We start from the raw sequence: 10,318 nt of genomic DNA, 5'->3' as shown, positions 1-10,318 counted from the left end.
AGGAGCAGAGAAGCAATACCCGTTGAAGGGAGGAGGGAAAAGAACGGACGCGACAAGTTGATTTACACAGTCCCTTCCTTCCGCTCTGTCGATGCGTTCTATCCCCGTTACTCCTTATATTGTATCGTTCTGCCCGCACATAAAAACCCCCCCTCAAATCCCGCTCAGGCACACACTTGTTGAGGGATAAAGATACACCTATACTCGTACATAGAGCAACACTTATGGTTCAATGAAAATTTTCACTCAATTACGCTTTAAGACTTAATTCACCAAATTGAGGCGAATGTCGTTAACACCCAGAGTCAGGTTGTCTCTCTCATCCTCACTACTAGACGGGTAGTCAATCTCTTCCCAAGGCGGGCACAAATATACATACAGTCCTCCTGCACTGGTATTTGTATGCACAAACTAAATAAACAGCTTCCCCAGCCCACAGTCCTCAGTCCTTAGTTCCTGGATGATGCTGGTCCACATCCTTCATGTCGTCGTCTCCATCATTGTCATGGAACTTATCATGGCTTCCTGATGCGCTCAGCCCAGCCCCCTGCTTGCCCCATTTGCCCCTCTGCATGTCAAAGTGTTGTTGTGTGTGGACGTGTGGTTATGTATGTGTGTTTGCCATGCTTTTTTATGGTTTTTCAACAGAAGCAGAAGGACTCACCGCTTTATGGAAAAGAAAAAAGCCAACAGAACAAAAAAGAATGACTAAAATAATTATGGTTAATTGTGGCTTAGTTGAACTGACTTTCTATGCGGTTCCCGGTTCATCTTTGCCCTCTTGCGGTTCGTCAATTTCAGAAAATTCAAATTTGTTGCCTGTAGTCGAGTTTTCAGTCGCAGCGGCTTTCTCAACTTCAGTTCAAAGTCCGGTTTCTTTTCGGGTTCCTCCTGTACCTCTCTGTAACCCTCTTGTACCCCTCATGTGCCCCTTCTGTAACCATCCTATACACCGACTCACATCGAACAACACTTACTGAAAGTTACTGGTCAAGGTGCTTCGATTAAGAGCACATACATCCAACACACGGAAACAAAATGGTTTCTCTTTTCGATTTTGTATCCGTAAAAGACACAGGCACACAAACAAAATGGCGGATAGATAACATACTAACGACAGTTGTGGGCTTATCCTTTTTGGAAATAATTATCCAATAAAATAGTTAATAGGCCTCAGCACAGGGGCTTCATTAAATATAGCTCCAAAACGAGAGGGAAGGTTGTGAGTTTTATACATTTATACCCAATACTTAGTCAGCGTGGCTTTCCTCCGTCAGACGCCGCTAATATTAAACGACACGACAAAGAGTGCGTGCGAGAGAGACAGAAAATCAGTCTGAGCGTGACGTCGGGCGCTGCGTAGCCACTGCAAATTGATTTGTTGCTTTTGGCTATACAAATTATCCGATCTGATCGAGATTCGGCAACCGAATAGATAAGGTCATTATCTATGATTCTGCGTTTTTAGTTTTCTCGAATCTGCAATATTGTGGATGCAACAGATTTTCGTCTTTTGTGGTGGCCGAAGGGGGTGGGGCGAAATTTTGAGATAAACGTTTTATAGTGAGATCTAAAAGAAGTGTGTATACCGAATTTGGTTACTCTAGCCTTAATTGTCTCTGAGATTTGGGGGGATGGACAGACGGACGGACGGACGGACGGACGGACGGACAGACGGACGGACGGACAGACGGACAGACAGACAGAGCTCAATCGACTCGGCTATTGATGCTGATGAAGAATATATATACTTTATGGGGTCGGATACGATTCCTTCTGGACGTTACACACATCCATTTTCACCACAAATCTAATATACCCCAATACTCATTTTGAGTATCGGGTATAATTATCGATTAAAGGGTGGATTCCGATAACCGATAATCTATAACAGAGTCAACAGACTGACAATGACTGTACCTGTAAGTCTTCAGTTTTGAAGGCTTAAATCCATTGAGCTTCGATTCGGAAAATGTTGATAGCTGATCTCGGGACGAGCTCCAAAGTTACGACCCCCATGAGTACGCAAGGGCCGAGAGAAGGTGGATGGGTATAAATAAATGGGGCAACGCAACCCACTTTGCTCTGGCATCTGCCACAATACAAGCTTAAAAATGCACTCAAGCGTTAGAACTCAATCGATTTGATGCTGAAAATAAACGCCAAGGGAAATACGAGTTCGAACATTGGTGTTCCATATGGGAGAGGAGTGTGTGCTCGTATGTAAAGTAATTCCATTCCCGTGTGGGGGAACGTGTATGATGTCATGCCCGAAAGATGGTAATACGAGATATTCCAGAAAGCATCAGTTCTGGCAAGCAGATATGTATCTACTTTGAGAAGTTCCCGGCCAAAACCACAAGCACTGAAATTAACAAAATTCGAGAGTCGAACTGGCTGCAACCTTTGCACAAAGGCCAGAGCCAAAGGGATGTTGCAGGTGCCACATGTCCATGCCCTGCACCGCCAACTTCCAAAGGGGCTGCTGAACCTACGCACAAAGGGTGTATTCAAGTGTGCGCCATAGAATTTCCAAGTTGAATGCATGTCAAGAATTGTAAAGGCCCTCGCACACACGTCACACTTTCCTCATAATAACCATCAGCCACCACACGCTGTCCCAGTCCCAGCCACAGCCCCTTGGACAACACCACTCTGGCCCATTGAGACACACTCCGGCCTACTACTGGTCTTCCTTGCAAGGTCATCGTCAACGGCTGATTAATAATATCAGTGCCAGCGATGGCAGTCGACACTTTGCGACTGGCCTTTCGAACCATGCTAATTAGAAATAGAGTCCAAGACGCGGCAGCTCCAATCAGAAGGCAATACCTGAAGGGAGATGCCACAGATATTTTCCGAGAAAGGACATGCGTGAAGGGAGAAGACTGAATAAAAGCAAGTGACGTAGGACGTTATATCTCTCGAAACGAATAACTTTAAAACAGATAAAATATTCCTCATCCGATAAGTGCCCATGAACACCCACAAAATATACATGTGCCAGAGAGAAAGAGAGAGAGAGAGAGAAAGAGGGAAACCAATCGAAGTGAAAGTGCCGGGGAATTCAGTAATCCAGCGAAACGGTGCATGGTTGTAGCCTGCTGATGAGATCCATCCATTACTGCATGGGTTCTATTCAGAATTCAGAATGGAGCAGACCGAGTAGACGCTATGCAAGTATGTGACAATATTGCATTAGTATCCGTGTGGGTGGCATTGTGTTCGGTGCGTGTGTGTATCGTGTATTCAAGTGTGGATGGGTGTTGTTTGAATGGTAATTTAGTTGTGTTGCCTTCGCTGTGGCTGTGGCACTTGAGATAATTACAAAATGGAGTTTAAAAAAACAGCTGCGACATGAGCAGGAGCAGCAGTAGCACGAGCAACAGTAGCACGAGCAACAGTAGCACGAGCAACAGTAGCACGAGCAACAGTAGCACGAGCAACAGTAGCACGAGCAACAGTAGCACGAGCAACAGTAGCACGAGCAACAGTAGCACGAGCAACAGTAGCACGAGCAACAGTAGCACGAGCGGCAGGCAGGAACAGGGACGAAACATTCCATTTTATGTGTGCAAATATGAGATGGCATTAGCCACGAGAACTGCACCCGTTCACAAATTAATGGGACTCCTGCGGAGGTTTGAATAAGAGCATTTGCACTAAGAAAAAAATTTAGACCTAATCGAAGTAACACTCTACAAAAATGGCATTCCATTTGACTATTCCCTGCCCAAATACAGTTCAGAAGATCCTTCCATTTCTTTGGAATCTTCATAGCTTCTTATATTCACAGTTTCTCTCAGTGCAGATGTGAGGGGAGTTTTACTATCGCATGGCAATTCATGAATAGGTTCCATACCGGTGCAATGGCAAATTCAGAACTACAGAATCAACTGGAATTCCAATCAAATGAGTTGCATGAGAATCACGGGAGGTCGACGGATGCTGCCTCGATTTCAATCTGGACACCGGACAACGCGCGACCGGACAGTGGACAGTGCTGGACGGATGTGGGACGAATGATAAATGTGCATAGGATGGGGCAGTGGCAGTACAATGCCAGTATGTACGAGCATGTGCATAGAAAGTGTTCAACTTTACAGATTATCGGACATCTGAAACCCAAGTATGGCACCTACATAAAACGTTCATAATTCAAATTTTTCCGATATTTTGTTAATGCAATTTTCGGATTACCACTGCTCCCGCTCCCCTGCAGAGTGTCCACTAAAATATGTTAAGTATTTCATTGTCAGTGCAGCACTCTGCCGGCGGGGAATGGCGGAGTCGTGTCTCTGGGCTGGGTAAATCGATGCTACACATTTTTCTTTATTACGAATTCGTGGCATGCAACGGAGTCGGGGCTCACTCGGTTCCGTCACATGCCATCCATCGTGGACATATTTTCATGCCGTCCAGCAGCGGCCTCGACTCTTGTGACAAAATATTTTGATTTCAAACATTTTTGCAGGCGTTTTTTTCTACCATTGACGTTGTATTTTCTGACCCTCGATAGGTCGCCATTTTTAAAGTTATTTCAATGGTGAAGGAGATGAGAGGAAGAAGAACGAGGGAGAACGTTGTGAGTTGCTGCTACGTCCGCAGCTCTACATTTATACCCGATACGTAGTCAGTATAGCTCTCCTCCGGCAGACGGCGCTAAACTAGAACGACACGACAGAGTGCGTGCGCGAGAGACAGAAAATGAGTCAAAACGTGTCGTCGGGCGCTGCGTAGTGACTGCAAATTGATTTGTTTCTTATGGTTATAATAATGATACGATCTTATCCAATCTCGGCAATCTGGTAGATAAGCTCATTCTCTATGATTGTGCGCTTTTAATTTTCCCTTATCTTCAATTTTGTGGAAAAGGCCGGGGCGAAATCTTGAAATACATTTCTGCATATTCGATATCACAGGAGTGTGGATACCGTGGACGGACGCACGGACGGACAGACGGACATGGCTCTATCGACTAGGCTAATGATGCTGATTAAGAATATATATACTTTCTGGGGTCGGAAACGCTTCCTTCTGGAGGTTACACACATCCATTTTCACCACAAATCTAATATACCACTATATACTCATTTTGAGTATCGGATTTAAGAACAGAGTCAGTAAGAGTGTCGTTGAACAGAGCCGAGAGATTGAGCATTTAGCTTGATTCACACAGTAAGAGTGAAAGAAGAGCGCAATTCTCAGAGAAACGTCTCTCCGCCGTTCCTTCTATCCGAAGGACTTCAAATAATACTTTTGAGAAATTTTGTTGAGCTTAACTATTCAAAATTCCAAGGGAAGTATTAACTCTCTTCGAAAGAGCACGTTATCCATGGGTCAATTTGGTTGGAGTTCTGTATATTTGGTTTCATTTTATTTTATGTGATTTGCTGTTCTCCAGCCGTTTTGTCAGAACGAGTACTGTTAAAATTGCTCTTGTTACTGCTGCTCTTGCTTGTTGGTTGGGTGTCAGATGCTAGGCCCGGGGTGGACAGATACGGACACAGGGAGCAGACCACTTTATTTCTCGTTATCATTGGCATTCGACTCCCAGACCCTGAGACCCCTGCACCTGCACCCTGCATATTGCTGTCACAACTTTTGCCATTGCCTGGAAATGTTATGCAAATATCAGAAACCAGTCATCCAGGCAGCAAGGCAGCGGTGGGGGCAGCGGCAGCCAGCAGTAACAACGGCAGCACTGACAGTGACGGCAGAAACAGAAACTGAAACTGATATATCCATCAATTTCGCCACAAAGTACATATGTATGTACACATACTATGCGTGCATACATACTTTATTTTCATTTTGGTGTGGGCGCTGCGATATTAAGAGAATCAAATCCACAAAATTCGTCAAAGCAGAGAATTACAAATAGTTTTAGGGCCCAAGTTAATATGATTTCGACATTGAACCAATATTACATTTATTTACTCCACAGTTTAGTTTTGATTAAAATATTCGTAATACAAGGAATTTAGTTTAAGTATTAACTACACAAGCGGACAGTGATTTCGCTACCGTCCTAATTTAACTTTTATATGCTAATATAGGCTGTACATATGCATAGTGCCTCATTCGTTTTTTAGATTTTCTCTGGTTTTTCGGTTTTTAATATACAAATATTTTAGCTTTTACTCTTTAATTTAGCAAAACTATTTTCTTTTTAATTTTAAAGATTTTAAAGAAACATACATGTGTGTACCTCTTTTCCCAATAAAACGCTGAAATATAGACGAAAAAAGTACATAAATTAGTGTTAAACCAATAATTTCATTGTTCTGTATGAAAGGAAACGAATGGTTGCCACAGCATTTTAGTTCACTCCATCTGGCTGAACCAAAGCGCATGATCATAAGCTATAAAGTAGGTAATACGCTTCAGCTCGCTGGTGTAATTGCAATATTGTATATCTCTCAAAATAATGTCAGACTTACTTGAGGCGTTCTCTTGATTTGCTTCTGCTGTTATTTTGTTTCACACGGAAGATGGATTCGATGAAGGGAATGGTATTCGATACCAATCTACAGTGATTCTGTATTATCAGTGGCCAGCACCTTTAAGAATACTAGAGTCATATCCCTCCCGATATTGCGATCTAGTTGAGCGCTCCTAAGTGTATCACGAATTCTTGCACAGATATTGGCTTGTCGAAAAACACAAAGATTGCTTCAGGCTCCATGACGAGACGCCTCTGGGTTTTGCAGGAATGTGTGTATGTGGTCTTTCATTGAAATTGTCACCGAAATTGATTTAAAATTGCCAAGAGTGTGTCTATGGCACAAACAGATTATTTGTTTTGTGCAAAGTGCGGCACATTCTGAGGTTGAATGCGAAATGGCAATGCGATTAGTCGGACGATGACAGGACCCGGTTTCTTCCCCGTTTCCCTCACGGAATTATGAAACTGTAGGTTTTGATATCACCTCTCTTTGGGGGAAGGAATGTGTGTTTCTTGGCCTCTGCAGAGCATGTCTCTAAAGACAAATTTTTGGACGCAAATTAAAAGGTCAACACACGAATGATAGAAACAGGCGCTTTTAAAGTAGAGTAGAAATCAGTACGTACTACGACAGTGACAGCGAACGAGGAGAGGGGCACACATTAAGCGAACACAAACTGCGTCACTTCAACGAACCCATAATACTCAGAAATCGCAGTCAGAGGACTCGGGACACTGGGGGTTGGGGCAAGTGGCTTGCCAAAGATTGATCAGGGAACGGTTCTTGGTGGCACGACTATACCTCCCCCGCTGATTCAATTCGCTTCAATTCATGTTGAAAATCACGTCAACGGAAAACCAGGCATCTGGGCCACAGGTGCAAGTACCCTGACTGCCCTCCACTACCCGTAGCACACACCGCATCCACACCACCGCGACACATGGAAAAATAGACAGGAGAAGAGGCTAAATTCGAATGTCGATGCTTTATATACGCTTTCATCTGGGTCTATATGATGTACTAAGCAGTTGTTTTAAATTTGTCTTGACCTTAGATAATCATTTAAAACGAAGACATTTTAAGATTTCTGACGATATAGTTGATCTCCAAAATTGTTCTGTTCGTATTGTTTACATGGATTATCTTCGGAGTATCCGAATTTTTTACAAAGTTCCTTCCTATGACAGTAATCCCATAAATCCTTCAGATAAAGAAGTCCGATATTAGCCAGAAAATTTGCATATAATCACATTGACAGATTACGATACAGTGTACTTTTGGATTAAAGATGACTTCTCTTTCGTGCGTTGCAAATTTTTCTGGCTTATTGTAATACCCCCTGCAAGGGTATGTCCAAAAAGCGATGCTATCAGAGTGTCGGTGTATCTTGGTGTGCTTGTGTATAAAATACCTCCCGGCCGCGCCTGATCCTTGTTCCCCGGCCCAGTTTTCCCGTGAATGGGACACCCCTAACACCCCTGGAAGGTCCAACTGTGGGCTGTCATACGAAAGGTAAATTTTAATGCAAACATTGACAGGTAAAGCGGCATATGTGCGAGGGAGTGAGTGTACATGGTGTGTGTGTGTGTGTGTGTGGCGAGGCAACCAAGCGTATAAGCCAGGCAGAACCCAGAGAGAGGCAGAATGGAGGTAGAAGCAGACGCAGCGGCAAGCATGACACTGTATCCAGGCACTCAGATATGGAGCCAATTGTGCATGTGTGTGTGTGTCCATGTATATATCTGTGTTTGCCATTATTGGCAGCTTAGGCAGCACGCAAAAATACACAGGCATACGCACAAAAAAATAGAAAATGCGAAAAAGAAATCGAAAAAATATTAACAACTTATTCCTTTTGATTTTTTTTATTGGGCCTAGTGCTTTTGCCACTCTTATTCAGATATAATTCATTGCCTTCGTTTGTGTGCATATGTCTGTGAATAACTACACATGTGTAGCGCAAGGCTCATCTCTGTGCCACTTAAAGTCACAGCTCAACTCTTTTCTCTCTGACTGGCTGCCCTTTGGGTTTGAGGCTTGAAAAAGGCTACTGATTGTATGAAGGCGCTTTTAAATTGATTCAAAATTTTGTATCAATCGCCAAATGCCTTAAATCGATCGGCGAGCCCAATGAAACCTTAAGTAATTCAATAAACAACCTAATTTTCATAATTTAGGTTTTCTTATTGCCTAATATTACACCCACTGTAGTATCCCCTATCTCTCTCTTGTGCTCTGTCTATGTTCCCTACCTCCTATTGGGTGGGGGAGGGAGTGAACACTGTGATGAACACTTTCCGGTTCTATCATGCATCATCTAAATATGCTCGTATTTCGTGGCCCATGATAAAAGCTTCTCTTATGAAGAGTTGAGGGGGAGGCTGGTCTTGGGTGTCGGTGTTGGCAAAGCAAGGGAGGGGGCCAATAACGTAGCAAAAACAAACAGTCGCGCACGAAAATTAATGATATTTTAATGCAAAAACAATACCAGCCACTTAAGCCGCATTCATATCAATGCCACCCACTGTATTCGCCCTCCATGTAAGTTTATATGGAACCTTTTACTTACATTCGTATGTGTGTGTGAGCGAGCTTTTCAATTTCCCGGTAAATCGGGGGGAGACTGGGGCTGGGACTAGGACTGAGCCGTGGATGTAGCCATAAGCCCAAAGCTGATGAGCAACCTAAAAAAATTGGCTATGCCTTGCCACACTACGCAGTACCAACCGCCCTTGTGACAACCCCAACACCAGCCTTCTTTTCCTTCCATCACCACACCATTATCCTTCATCTGCCGCTTGCTTTGTTGTATGCCGCTGGATTTGTTTGGCTGCTATGGCATACATATATGTACATATATTTTCACGAGTATTTCAAGGGATATAAAATTTTCAATAGTTTTCCCTCAATCCCTCCGACTGGCTGTCCGCTAAGCCGTGACTGTGCTGTACAGTAAACTACTGCCAAAACACACAAAAATCAAATCATTCTTTTCTGCTGTTTTTCTTTCTGCTTGCAACGAAAAGCCAACAAAATGAATACATATGAACAAGAGCGAAACGCTGACTTCGAAGACCGAAGCTTTTAATACTCTTTCAGAGCGAATGTTAGCATGGTAGCTAAATGTTCTATCGTTTTTGCATGGCAGGCATATGATATAGTCGTCCGATCAGAGCGGACGATCAAAGCTTAACATATACAGCATACAGAACAACGAAGAACCTAAGACAAGTTTCAGATAGAAAATACATACTTTCATACTTAGTTAATTTGAAAATTACAGTTTATTATGTCCGTAATAGTGCCCTTTTTTTTGGCAAACATCTTATCAAAGTCGTAAAACCCCACAGCCATGATATAAATATGGTTGAGGAGTGACTCAGGAATACATTTCAAGGCTGTAATTGTTTGTTCTCCCCACTGCACCTCCCTCGTTCTATCACTTTTGCCGTCTCTATCTCGTTTTGTTTCTCTCTCCCTATCTCTCTCTATTTCTCACAGTATGCTTGATGATGCTTTGTTTGCTTGTCAGGGTCTTTTGTTGGTTAAAATTGAAGTTGAAGCTTTGTGTTGCATTATCAGAGCCTGGCCGCCGGAGGAGGAATCTTTATGCAACAGGAGAGCTAGAAGGATAGAAGGAGAAATAGAGAGAATAAGAGACAGATAGAGAGAGTAAGTCGAATATGGAGAGGTAAAGATGCACCATAAGTACTGATGAAAAACCAAACAAATAATGAGGGCAAACTGCTTGCCAATTCCAAAAGAAATTAAAATATTCAAGGAACGTGTTTCTGCACAAACTACGAATGTTCTCAGAAATATCTAAAAGTTGGAAACAGATAAAAAGCGATACTCAGTTATTATATACA

Source organism: Drosophila persimilis, unplaced genomic scaffold (assembly GCF_003286085.1).
Source record: "Drosophila persimilis strain 14011-0111.01,24,50 unplaced genomic scaffold, DperRS2 tig00000520-arrow-pilon, whole genome shotgun sequence".
In the NCBI taxonomy this organism is placed as follows: Eukaryota; Metazoa; Arthropoda; class Insecta; order Diptera; family Drosophilidae; genus Drosophila; species Drosophila persimilis.
This window is presented reverse-complemented; position numbering follows the sequence as displayed.